Source organism: Cydia strobilella, chromosome 24, assembly GCF_947568885.1.
Source record: "Cydia strobilella chromosome 24, ilCydStro3.1, whole genome shotgun sequence".
Classification (NCBI taxonomy): domain Eukaryota; kingdom Metazoa; phylum Arthropoda; class Insecta; order Lepidoptera; family Tortricidae; genus Cydia; species Cydia strobilella.
The window spans coordinates 9,681,240-9,695,567 of record NC_086064.1 but is presented as its reverse complement, the minus strand read 5'-3'; the positions used below and the strand labels follow the sequence as shown (position 1 = coordinate 9,695,567).

At 45.1% G+C, this 14,328-nt stretch overlaps 2 protein-coding genes across 2 annotated transcripts in view; one reads left to right on the top strand and one right to left on the bottom strand.

The window, feature by feature from the left end:
• LOC134752000 (zinc finger protein 596-like) overlaps positions 1-14,328 on the bottom strand; it is a 228,805-nt gene that overhangs the window by 17,860 nt on the left and 196,617 nt on the right. The gene's annotated exons all lie outside the window — the stretch shown is intronic.
• LOC134752523 (leucine-rich repeat serine/threonine-protein kinase 1) overlaps positions 1-14,328 on the top strand; it is a 104,894-nt gene that overhangs the window by 2,355 nt on the left and 88,211 nt on the right. The window lies entirely within an intron of this gene.

The window sequence follows — 14,328 nt, the reverse complement described above, 5'->3', positions numbered from 1 at the left end:
TTGCTCATTTCACCAGGACCGGTTAATAAATGCCTGTAGACGAGAACAGAACAGACGGATAGCCGTACCAGACATATGAAAGCATTTTTGTCCAAGCTGAATCGGAGACCTTTACTCTCGGTCAATCACAACATAATCTCTATAACCCATACCCCAAGAACTTCTGTGCAGCCAATGTGCAATCGCAAGTTGTTTTATAGTATCCATCGTGTTTGTCGGTCGCTTTATATTTATTCTTTATACATGATTTACTTAAAGATTCAAAAGATTTAACGTTGACATATTTAAGAGCGCCAAAGACGTTCATATATTTCCGGCTATCATTGGAATGCCCTTGACCGCCGGCGCATAAGTCGGTTATGTGTTATATCACCGTCACCGCGACCGACCGACAAGTAACCGACTTGTTTTGGTCTATTTATATCTTCATTTGTCAACAGTTTTAATTATTATTATTATTATATTATTATTATTCTCTTTATTTATTATTTTTCTTACGTTAGGTTTTTTATAATATGCATATAAAAGTAAAATATAAAAACACTTACAAAACAATACAAAATACATATAAACAAATTATAAAAAACCTAACCTAGGGTGCCGCCAGCAGCGGGGCAGGGCCCAAGCTGCCGGTGGTCAGGGCCGCAGAGAGAGGAACCGGCGGACTATCCGCGCCGTGTCCAAGATCACCGCCTTCTGCATCTGACCCTTGATCCAACCACCTAGCGAGAGTCTCTCAAGGTGTTGGTCGAGACTCTTCGCTATGAGACCGTTCGCTGAAACGACTATCGGGACAATGATCGTCGAATCAACATCCCACATGGCGGTTATCTCGTGAGCCAAGTCTAGGTACTTACTGGACTTGTCCTTCTCGGCTTTCACGAGATTCTCATCATGGGGGATGGTGATGTCGACGAGCACGGCCCGGCGCTGCGATCGATCTATTATCACAATGTCAGGCTTATTGGCTACAATAGTCCTGTCAGTGATAATAGATCGATCCCAATAGAGCGTGGCACGACCATTCTCGAGAACTGGCACAGGTAAATACTTGTAGTACGGTACTTCGCAGTCCACAAGGCCGTATAGAAGAGCAAGCTGCTGGTGAATAATCCTGGCTACGAGATTATGTCTGTGCAAGTACTCGCCGTTAGCAAGATGAGAACAACCGGAAATGATATGCCTGAGTGACTCTCCGGGACGGCGGCATGCCCGACAAATGTCGACCGTACCGTCCTTCAGGATATATTTCCGATAGTTGTTCGTCATCATAACTTCGTCCGCAATTGCACAGGCAAAACCCTCGGTTTCTCCGAAGAGGTCCCCGAATCGTAACCAGTTCACCGACGCGAGCAGGTCTACATCGGGTCCCGTGAGGGCCTTGTAGAACCGCCCGTGTAGCACCTTACTCTCCCATACCGCCTTGCGGCCCGCAGCACTTTGTACCACAGGTTTGTGCCAGTTCTCGTTTGCCAAGGAGAGCGGCGTGAAGTGCCTGTCCACTGCCACCACATCACGATGCATCCCACACTCGTTGTTAAGGAAATAATTCCTGAGATTGCACACCTCGCGGTTGTGGAGATCTTTGGCGTTAAGGAAGCCTCGACCTCGACATTTCCGTGAGATGTACAATCTCATAACTGACGAGCGTGGGTGTAGCATACGGTGTGTGGTGAGTAGTAGACGGACCCTCCGATCCAGGGCGTCCAGCTCGGTCTGAGTCCACCTTAGTATGCCAAAGGAGTATATGAGTATGGGCATTACCCAGGCGTTGAAGGCGCGCACTTTATTGCCTCCTGACAAAAGACTGTTAAGGACTTTTGTGAGCCGACTGAAAAAGCGCTCCTTCACCGACCGTCTAATACCCTCGCCCTCAATACCCAACGACTGTGACATACCAAGGTATTTATAGGTTTCTGATTCAGAGATAGATCTGAAAGACATTGTCTCAGAAAATTGTAAATTTGTTGAATTTACAACCTCCCCCAGCTGTACATGCATAACCGCACACTTATCGACACCAAACTCCATTCTGATGGCGGTACTGAAAACTTCTGTGGTTTTTAATAGCACCATCAAGTCTTGGTTATTTGGCGCAAATAGCTTGAGGTCATCCATGTACAGAAGGTGAGAAATGACTTCACCCTCTCTCCGAAGCTGGCAACCTAACCCTGAATCCTTCAGCAGGGTGCTGAGGGGATTCAGAGCTAGGCAGAACCACAGGGGACTCAGACTGTCACCCTGAAATATTCCTCGCTCGATCCTTATAAAGTCCTGCGGGCCAGGGCGGTCATCTCCACCTCCTGGTTGACGAAGGACTGTGATCCACTGCCTCATACACGCACTTAGGAAGGATATTAAAGCGGCATCAAGTTTATACAGCTCCAATACCCTTCTCAGCCATGAGTGAGGCACCGAATCATAGGCCTTCTTATAGTCAATCCAGGCGGCCGAGAGGGCCCCCTTGTTCCGTCGAACTTGCTGGCATATGGTCATGTCTATGAGGAGGAGCTCTTTAGTACCACGGGACCCAACCCTACATCCATTTTGAGCGGAGGCCAAAATATTGTTAGCGACAATGTGCGCGTTAATTTTTGCTCTCAAAATGGATGTAAGGAGCTTGTAAAGTGTAGGCAAGCACGTGATGGGTCTGTAGTTCTTTGCTTCCGTGGTACTACCGGACTTGTAGAGCAGGAAGGTTACACCAGTTGTTAGGGAAGGTGGGAGGGAACCGAGCTCTAGGGCTTGTTGGAACTGCGTTGCCAACCGTGCGTGCGAGCATCGAAACCATTTTAGCCAGAAGTTGTGCAATCCGTCCGGTCCAGGACTTTTCCAGTTCTGGGTCGTACGGATGGCACAACTTACGTCATCGGGGCTGATGGTGATAGCCCCCATAGGTTCGATGTTCTCGCACTCACGTTCGACAACGTCTATCCAACCGCCCTCCGTGTGTTCCACAGGCACTGACCAGATGCTACGCCAGAAATCAGTCATGGCAGTAGCATCCGGTAGCCGCACGTCGGACACACGAGAGTCGGCTTCCTCCCACCTTCGGTACACCTTCCTTTGGTCACTTTGAAAAAGACGATTCTGCTGGAATCGATCCACACGCTTTCTGTAGCGGCGAATACGGTTTGCCCATGCATAGACTTTCTGCTTTAGAAAGTCGATGCGCTCTGTGACATTGGCCATGTAGTCGCGGGGCCTGACATCCGTCCCCGCGAACGCCTGGTTCACAAAGCGCATTACTCGGGGGCGGTTGTTGCCCCCCCTAAAGCAGATCAGCTTTGCAATGAGAGTCCTAAACGAGCTGATACGTCGCTCGATCCGCGCTTGCCATGCAGGGACACCTCCGGCGGTCCTAGGTGCACGTTCAGCGTCCGGAAACTTGACTCGAGCAACACGGCACGCCGCGATGGCTCCGCAGTACATGATCGAGTGCGTATCATCTAAATCTTTACTAGTCCGTAAATGTGGCTCTAGTAAAGCGTTTAGGGCTCCCACTAGCGCTAGATTGCGTCTATTTATAGGCAGACGTGGTAATCGTGGCCTAGAGTTGGTTGTGGCGCGATACTGCGTAATCGCCTCTTCCAAAGTCCTCCTCAGTTGCTCATTGGCAGATGTACTCACGCTCTGACTCGCAAAATCCCCCTCGTCGGTACTAAAATCAACCCGCGGCGCCCCCGGTGCCAGGTCGGGTGCGGGCACCGGATCCGGCGACGTGGCGGGCAGATCTCGCACCGAGGCGGAGGCTGCGCGAGCAGAGAGAGCCTCCAGGCGAAGCCGATCAAGTGTCGCATCATCCAAACGCTTTAGCCGCTGAATGACGCGCACCTGATCCGATAATCGTTGCTCCGACACGGTGATGGTGGGTTCAAGAACCTGAAACAGTGGCAGTATTCTTGAACGATACGCGGATAGCTGTGTTCCCCCCTCTGTAGCCCCATAATAGGCGCGCATGACATTCTCATTAATGGATTGAGACCATCTCATGCGACGCACTATACCACCGGCAGCGGGAGCCGTGGGCGGGGCAGGATGTCCCGCAGGCCCCAAGCGTGCCGGCAGCGGTGGCCGCCCTCGTCGCGCAGGTGGTCGTGGCGGCGGCGGCGGCGGCGGCCCGCTCTCGTCACTGGACCCGTCTGTGTCAGGCGCCGTTGCAAACTCGTCGCCTGACGACGATGTGGACGAGGAACTGGACGAGGCGGGCGGGGGTGGTGGTCGTGCGCTTGATGTTACCGCTTTAGTTCGACTCCTTGTTATCATTTCAAATAATTATGTAGTTTTGCCGGTGAAGTATGACAAATGTCAACACGGTTGTAATGCGACTGCGACCCATGGTCGCGGTGTCTACAATGAAAAATATCAATTGTCCGCATGGTGTAGTAATAACTCGGTTCACACATGAGTATTTATCACTATTTTAGGGCAAAAACCACATTTAAAATATATTTTATCAAAAGAAATGTAAAAGGACGTCTGTCAGTGTCAGCGGAAGTTTTTTTTTTTTTATTATTATTCTCTTTATTTATTATTTTTCTTACGTTAGGTTTTTTATAATATGCATATAAAAGTAAAATATAAAAACACTTACAAAACAATACAAAATACATATAAACAAATTATAAAAAACCTAACCTAGGGTGCCGCCAGCAGCGGGGCAGGGCCCAAGCTGCCGGTGGTCAGGGCCGCAGAGAGAGGAACCGGCGGACTATCCGCGCCGTGTCCAAGATCACCGCCTTCTGCATCTGACCCTTGATCCAACCACCTAGCGAGAGTCTCTCAAGGTGTTGGTCGAGACTCTTCGCTATGAGACCGTTCGCTGAAACGACTATCGGGACAATGATCGTCGAATCAACATCCCACATGGCGGTTATCTCGTGAGCCAAGTCTAGGTACTTACTGGACTTGTCCTTCTCGGCTTTCACGAGATTCTCATCATGGGGGATGGTGATGTCGACGAGCACGGCCCGGCGCTGCGATCGATCTATTATCACAATGTCAGGCTTATTGGCTACAATAGTCCTGTCAGTGATAATAGATCGATCCCAATAGAGCGTGGCACGACCATTCTCGAGAACTGGCACAGGTAAATACTTGTAGTACGGTACTTCGCAGTCCACAAGGCCGTATAGAAGAGCAAGCTGCTGGTGAATAATCCTGGCTACGAGATTATGTCTGTGCAAGTACTCGCCGTTAGCAAGATGAGAACAACCGGAAATGATATGCCTGAGTGACTCTCCGGGACGGCGGCATGCCCGACAAATGTCGACCGTACCGTCCTTCAGGATATATTTCCGATAGTTGTTCGTCATCATAACTTCGTCCGCAATTGCACAGGCAAAACCCTCGGTTTCTCCGAAGAGGTCCCCGAATCGTAACCAGTTCACCGACGCGAGCAGGTCTACATCGGGTCCCGTGAGGGCCTTGTAGAACCGCCCGTGTAGCACCTTACTCTCCCATACCGCCTTGCGGCCCGCAGCACTTTGTACCACAGGTTTGTGCCAGTTCTCGTTTGCCAAGGAGAGCGGCGTGAAGTGCCTGTCCACTGCCACCACATCACGATGCATCCCACACTCGTTGTTAAGGAAATAATTCCTGAAATTGCACACCTCGCGGTTGTGGAGATCTTTGGCGTTAAGGAAGCCTCGACCTCCACACTTCCGTGAGATGTACAATCTCATAACTGACGAGCGTGGGTGTAGCATACGGTGTGTGGTGAGTAGTAGACGGACCCTCCGATCCAGGGCGTCCAGCTCGGTCTGAGTCCACCTTAGTATGCCAAAGGAGTATATGAGTATGGGCATTACCCAGGCGTTGAAGGCGCGCACTTTATTGCCTCCTGACAAAAGACTGTTAAGGACTTTTGTGAGCCGACTGAAAAAGCGCTCCTTCACCGACCGTCTAATACCCTCGCCCTCAATACCCAACGACTGTGACATACCAAGGTATTTATAGGTTTCTGATTCAGAGATAGATCTGAAAGACATTGTCTCAGAAAGTTGTAAATTTGTTGAATTTACAACCTCCCCCAGCTGTACATGCATAACCGCACACTTATCGACACCAAACTCCATTCTGATGGCGGTACTGAAAACTTCTGTGGTTTTTAATAGCACCATCAAGTCTTGGTTATTTGGCGCAAATAGCTTGAGGTCATCCATGTACAGAAGGTGAGAAATGACTTCACCCTCTCTCCGAAGCTGGCAACCTAACCCTGAATCCTTCAGCAGGGTGCTGAGGGGATTCAGAGCTAGGCAGAACCACAGGGGACTCAGACTGTCACCCTGAAATATTCCTCGCTCGATCCTTATAAAGTCTTGCGGGCCAGGGCGGTCATCTCCACCTCCTGGTTGACGAAGGACTGTGATCCACTGCCTCATACACGCACTTAGGAAGGATATTAAAGCTGCATCAAGTTTATACAGCTCCAATACCCTTCTCAGCCATGAGTGAGGCACCGAATCATAGGCCTTCTTATAGTCAATCCAGGCGGCCGAGAGGGCCCCCTTGTTCCGTCGAACTTGCTGGCATATGGTCATGTCTATGAGGAGGAGCTCTTTAGTACCACGGGACCCAACCCTACATCCATTTTGAGCGGAGGCCAAAATGTTGTTAGCGACAATGTGCGCGTTAATTTTTGCTCTCAAAATGGATGTAAGGAGCTTGTAAAGTGTAGGCAAGCACGTGATGGGTCTGTAGTTCTTTGCTTCCGTGGTACTACCGGACTTGTAGAGCAGGAAGGTTACACCAGTTGTTAGGGAAGGTGGGAGGGAACCGAGCTCTAGGGCTTGTTGGAACTGCGTTGCCAACCGTGCGTGCGAGCATCGAAACCATTTTAGCCAGAAGTTGTGCAATCCGTCCGGTCCAGGACTTTTCCAGTTCTGGGTCGTACGAATGGCACAACTTATGTCATCGGGGCTGATGGTGATAGCCCCCATAGGTTCGATGTTCTCGCACTCACGTTCGACAACGTCTATCCAACCGCCCTCCGTGTGTTCCACAGGCACTGACCAGATGCTACGCCAGAAATCAGTCATGGCAGTAGCATCCGGTAGCCGCACGTCGGACATACGAGAGTCGGCTTCCTCCCACCTTCGGTACACCTTCCTTTGGTCACTTTGAAAAAGACGATTCTGCTGGAATCGATCCACACGCTTTCTGTAGCGGCGAATACGGTTTGCCCATGCCTAGACTTTCTGCTTTAGAAAGTCGATGCGCTCTGTGACATTGGCCATGTAGTCGCGGGGCCTGACATCCGTCCCCGCGAACGCCTGGTTCACAAAGCGCATTACTCGGGGGCGGTTGTTGCCCCCCCTAAAGCAGATCAGCTTTGCAATGAGAGTCCTAAACGAGCTGATACGTCGCTCAATCCGCGCTTGCCATGCAGGGACACCTCCGGCGGTCCTAGGTGCACGTTCAGCGTCCGGAAACTTGACTCGAGCAACACGGCACGCCGCGATGGCTCCGCAGTACATGATCGAGTGCGTATCATCTAAATCTTTACTAGTCCGTAAATGTGGCTCTAGTAAAGCGTTTAGGGCTCCCACTAGCGCTAGATTGCGTCTATTTATAGGCAGACGTGGTAATCGTGGCCTAGAGTTGGTTGTGGCGCGATACTGCGTAATCGTCTCTTCCAAAGTCCTCCTCAGTTGCTCATTGGCAGATGTACTCACGCTCTGACTCGCAAAATCCCCCTCGTCGGTACTAAAATCAACCCGCGGCGCCCCCGGTGCCAGGTCGGGTGCGGGCACCGGATCCGGCGACGTGGCGGGCAGATCTCGCATCGAGGCGGAGGCTGCGCGAGCAGAGAGAGCCTCCAGGCGAAGCCGATCAAGTGTCGCATCATCCAAACGCTTTAGCCGCTGAATGACGCGCACCTGATCCGATAATCGTTGCTCCGACACGGTGATGGTGGGTTCAAGAACCTGAAACAGTGGCAGTATTCTTGAACGATACGCGGATAGCTGTGTTCCCCCCTCTGTAGCCCCATAATAGGCGCGCATGACATTCTCATTAATGGATTGAGACCATCTCATGCGACGCACTATACCACCGGCAGCGGGAGCCGTGGGCGGGGCAGGATGTCCCGCAGGCCCCAAGCGTGCCGGCAGCGGTGGCCGCCCTCGTCGCGCAGGTGGTCGTGGCGGCGGCGGCGGCGGCGGCCCGCTCTCGTCACTGGACCCGTCTGTGTCAGGCGCCGTTGCAAATTGTCCTAGAACGCCTAGTCTTACTAAGATGGCATATAGTCGAGAAATTCGGACGGGCACCGCCGTGGCGGGGTGGCCTAGGGGTTCATGGCGTTAGCCGCGATAGCTAAAGACGCCGGTTCGAATCCGGCCTTCACCACTGGAGGGCTTCGTCACTTTTTCTTTAATATATGACATCTATTACAGTTTTTAATTAGTATTTAAGTTAGGTTTTAATTAATTGTACTTTAATTGTACTTTTTAACATTTAACATTAGTATTTAAGTTTTTCTTTTGTTACTAACACCTCTATGGGCCATGCCTGAAAATAAATAATTATTTAATTTAATTTAATTATTTCATTTTAGACAGGCAGCTGATGCTGGTACGTCTAAATCATAGTTCACTTAGCACAGTTAGCATAGTTTGTCTAGTCTATTTTTAAATTGATTAACACTTGCAGAGTTCACAACTTCTGAGGGTAATTTGTTCCAAGCCTTTACTACTCGGTTTGCAATAAAGTGTTTGCTGATATTTGTTTTGCGCTTTGTTGTTATTACTAAATTAATTACTAAATTATTATATGTTATTATTTGAGGTTTCGTGTTAAGAGGCAAAAAAGAACCCTTAAAGTGTTAAAGTAGGTTAACTAAGAATGATACCCACCTTTCGTGGTATTAATAAAATAACTAATACGGTTCCGTAAGAGTGTGGATTTGCATATATTTATAATGTATATGGAGCTCAGGCTCCAAAACCGCAGCCATGTACAGTTGCTGACAGAAGTGCTAAAATCGAATTTAAACTGTTGTGAGACATACTAACATTAAATAATTTCACGGTTTAGACTCATTTGTTTTAGTCACTCGCGCGACATGTTTCGGAGAGCGTAGGTCTCCTTTCTCAAGCACTAATAGTGCGAGCAGCGTTCACGACGACCGTGTATTGCGTACTGCCGCGCGCCGAGAAAGCCGGTTGGGGGAGGTCTGGGAGGGTTGGGAGGTGCTAAAGTTAGAGCACAGATAAACTATCAGTATGGCGCATGGCACACTGCATCCGATTCGCACGTCTCTCCGATATTTGAGCGAGACAACGCTATGCGCAATACGCAATAATAAAGCGACATCTCGCTCGCACGTCGGGCGTGCGAATCGGAAGCAGTGTGCCATACATATAATCTGTGGCCATACGCCTAAATGGCGTATAATAGTGCAAAAGTTTTAACCTTTTGCACTACTATACGCCGAAGTTTTGAGAAGTAAAAATTGCTGAAATTGGTGATAATTTTTTTTAAAGTCATTGACCAACACACAAAAACTACTTTTGATTAAGATAACGTTCATATGCGATAAATATCTGCGATGGTCAAGCAAGTACAGTCAAGGGCATAAATATATATACTTTCCAAAAGTTTCAAAAATATGTGTACGCTCTTAGACAATAAAGTCGTGTTCACATATTTTTGAGCCATTTGTCTGTATCGATATTTTTGCCTTCGACTGTACCATTTTAAGATAGCACAAGAAGAAACAACAAAATTAAGTAATAGATGTAAAAATTGTTTTCCATAGTATTTTCTCGGAAACGTTCGTATTTGTCAGGCTACTTCAATACTTTTGTACCGAGACTGACTGAAATAGCAAGACACGTTCTTACGTTTCCGTGAAAATATGATGGAAAATAATTATGCACTACATCTGTATTAAAAATGTCCAGCGTAAGTTTAGTTTATTTCTTTCATAATGATAAATTATTCTTGCACTAATCTATATGAATTTATATTATGATCGAATAAACAAACTAAGCCTCTTACTTTCGATAAATATTTAATAAAGTTTAATGATAATTATCACCATGGCTGAAAAACACCCTATCAAATGTGCCTATTTATTTATTGTTTACTGCACAAAAGATTCTCTACCTACTCGTACTGATATGATATTACCTAAGGCACTTGTGGTGTCGACAGTACTGTTATTATGTACGATACGAATGTGTCGCCGTCTGTGTACTGACCACTAATTCAGTTGTCTACCAACCTTATCGCGAGCGCGCCGCGTACGCTTGCTGATTTTCGATATTTCGCGGTATTATAATTATATAGCTATAAGGAATTATTTAAGGAATATGTTTTTCGCCCATTAAGAATTTACTCGTATTATGAGCGCCTATGGAATGTATGATCCTGAGTATTGGATGTTTTTTTAGCTTATCGTTTGACTCATATATCATAAAAGTTTAATAAGTACAATTTTACATTTAATTTTTGAAATGTAACTGCCTTCAAGTGGGTTAACGGGGACAGAGGGGTAACATGCTCCCTGCCGAGGTTTTCCCGAGGGACTACAGTATGGGGTTCTCCAAAAAAGGAGTGTACAGGTTCGGCAACGCGCATGTAATATCTCTGGTGTTGCAGGCGTCCATAGGTTACGGTGACTGCTTACCATCAGGCGGGCCGTATGCTTGTTTGCCACCGTAGTGGTATAAAAAAAACATGAGACAAAGGAAATGTTCGTCTATGAACGTCGCTGACACCAGTGTACTTTTTACAAACATTGAATCAGGAATTACCAGTAGATATTTGTCAACTAGATAGATAGATATAGAAAAAAAAATGTCTAGGTAATGTTATCCGTTTGTCCCCGAAGGTGTGCACTTGTGCAGAGGTGGAAGTTGATAGTTATGCATTTTAAGTGGGAATATCATACATATCTCGCATTAGATTGCTTTATTTTTCTCGTCGTGGTCTCTGCCTACCCCTCCGGGAAATAGGCGTGATTATATGTATGTATAAAATGTAATTGTCTTTGATGGGCCAGCTCTGAAATAAGTATCATATCAGTTGACATATGAGGATTTAGGGACAGATTAATACTATTACTACTACATATTTGTAGTATTATCGTTAGCATTATATGTATTGTCGTAAGGTCAGTTCTTAAGGGGGTCAATTGTTGAACGGACCATCCGGTGTGCGGCGAGCGGGCTCGGTCTCGGTCAATTAATTGATTGATCCAATGGGCTATAGAGTAAATTCAAATTGAACTAGAATTCAATGAAAAAAAAAATGAAAATATTTTATTTCATTAATAAAATGTTACATTACAAGGTAGTAGGTTGGGACTTCCTGTTAAGTATATTATACGTGTGTGTGTGTGTGTGTGTGTGTGTGTGTGTGTGTGTGTGTGTGTGTGTGTGTGTGTGTGTGTGTGTGTGTGTGTGTGTGTGTGTGTGTGTGTGTGTGTGTGTGTGTGTGTGTGTGTGTGTGTGTGTGTGTGTGTGTGTGTGTGTGTGTGTGTGTGTGTGTGTGTGTGTGTGTGTGTGTGTGTGTGTGTGTGTGTGTGTGTGTGTGTGTGTGTGTGTGTGTGTGTGTGTGTGTGTGTGTGTGTGTGTGTGTGTGTGTGTGTGTGTGTGTGTGTGTGTGAGTGAGTGTGCATGAGATCGTGTGAGTGCAGGTGGTGAGGTTATGTATTAATCGGCACTTCTTATATATAGGTACTGTAAAGCATAGAACTATGTATCGTACTTTTCTTACACAATAGGTATTTTCTTATACAATAGGTACTGTAAAGTAAAATGTCAATATAAATTTAAAAAAGTCCTTGATGTGTACAGTCAAGTGTTTTACACTTATATATATGGGTATATCTTTATATGGGTGCACACATCATACTCAAAAATATGTTAGCGAATTAAGAACTATGGGACATATTTTTGAGTAAGTTATATGCGCCAATATTTTAACACTTGACTGACACAGCAGCAAAAGTGCCTCACCCATTTTATGAATAGAATTCATTCAGAAAGTGGTTTATGCACATTTAAAGCCATCAATGCCTTTGATATTTTTTTAACATATAATACGAGTATCTATATTTGGACCAAGCTAACTCTGCGTGACAATGTTATCATGTAAGTTTCCATGGAAATATGTGGTTTGTAATGACATTCCCTCACTTTGTTTCATTCAGGTCGACGCAAATTAAGTTCGGTTAGTCAGACTTGGCTGTTAGAGTTTTTACTGTCTCATATATGTGCCAATTTCAACCAAAAGGGTACCTATTGTCGCTTGTCAGTAAGGCGCTATTTCCATATAGCTTCAATTAGAAATCAACCTTATCAACAAGCGACAATGTGGTACCTTTTGGTTGAAAACGTCACAAATATATAATATATCTTATCTTATCTTATCTTATGTTTGGCTTAACCTAAACTAGTGGTTTTACCTTACATGAATCTTACTCGTGTAGAATGAATAATGTGATAATGTGTAAATGATGACTTTAGCTATAATCCCGTTGTAAGGCTTCTGTCTTGCGCCTTTCCGCAAAATTGTCTTAAACGCGACTTACGCAATATGTCCACATAACAGTGAGTATTATAATGACAAGGAGAAACTGAAAAACTAACTAATCTACAGTCGCCATCAGATATATCGGAGCGGTCAAGGTGGTCAAAAATATCTGAACACGCACTTGAACGCCTTTACAATACAGGCTTTGTTCAGATATTTGTGAACACCTTGGCCGCTCCGATATATCTGATGGCGGCTACCATTCGAACTTTGGTGCTGATGAGAAAATTTGTAATCTTTGTTATAAGAGTAAAAGTTTAAATTTTATAGAAACTACGCGTACTGCCATTCGTCGATGTCAAATTGTCAACCCAATTTGCACATTACAGAGTGACATGTGTTGCGCAGTCGTGTGTAAGTGTGAACGGTCGTTTCGCAGCTTCGCAGGTAAGACGATCTAATCGCATTAGTTGCGTCGCTAATCGCGATCGATGCCATTTTGGACAAATGTGTGGCGGCGTAGCCAAACGACAGTGGCTTATAGAAAACGTAAATCGAAACTTTGTTTATAGATATAGATAAGGAATTATCATGTGACTTTCGTTTGAAAAAGAGCATGATTTTGTTTTAAACGTATATAGGACGTGTTCGCATTTTTGCGCGGCTGTACCAATAAAGTAAATAAATTAAGTCATTTAACAGTTTCGAACATCTAAATATTTTGAAATATAATAATAATAATAAGAAGAAAGATAAATAAAGAGATAATAATAAATTCTTTATTTGGCAGGCAAAAATCCCAATTTTTACAATCTAATATAAAAAGTAAAGTAAGTTGTACAAATAAACATAAAATACAGTACAAAATATTAAAACTTACAACCTTACAACAAAATATTACAACTTACAACGAACAAATATGTCTCACTACAGTTTCATTTCGAACATATTTTATTTTTTAATCACACAAAAACGCTTTAAAAGATTTGGATGAAATTCGGCAACATTTAGTTACTGAAGTAAGACAAACGATAGGTAGATAGGTATTTTTTCTCGAAATCATACCTAAATAGACAGTAGTGTTTAAATACTTATTTTTACATCTCGTGTAAAATCAACACTCGCAAGAAAAACCAACTTTCCTGTCTTGTTGCACAAATAACTAAAGCTAAATTGTATAAGTATTTGTCTACATATGTACTAATATCAACATTGTTAACTAACAATTCGTGCACCTTATTTCAAAGAAATAAAATCCACTGGTGCACTGAAAGGAATGATTTCATAACAGTAACAATAGTATTTTATACAATCGTGATATAATAGAGAGCTTTTCAGTCGAGTACCGTGTTTAAGCATCTCAGCAATGCTTAACTAAGGTACGAGATTGAAAAGCTTGATTATATCACTATTGTATACAATATTTTTTCTACGAGACAAAAAAATAATACTTTCAACTAGTAGAATCATACCACCAAACCAAACCAAAACCAAAAGTACCTATACAGCTAAGATACTTGAGCTGCCGCAGCCCGCGATACCTTCATACTCGTGCGCGCCCCGGCCGCGGCCGCCGCGGGCCCGGCGCGGGTTGGTCAACGACACCTCCTCGTAACTCATGAGGCCCTGGTACCTGCTCCGCGCTAAATTCAATTTTAAGACAGTTTTTTTCTCGATTTTGGCCACCGTAGCCTATGGAGACTAACAAGCAACGCTAAGCGGTTTTCGTAGGGTATGAATGTTGCTATATAAAGGGTGTCACATGCACGTTTCTGACTTATGAAGCAATTGTTTCTACTACAACATAAAATAAAATGTTTTTTCTCAAAAATGGACGGCAAAGTC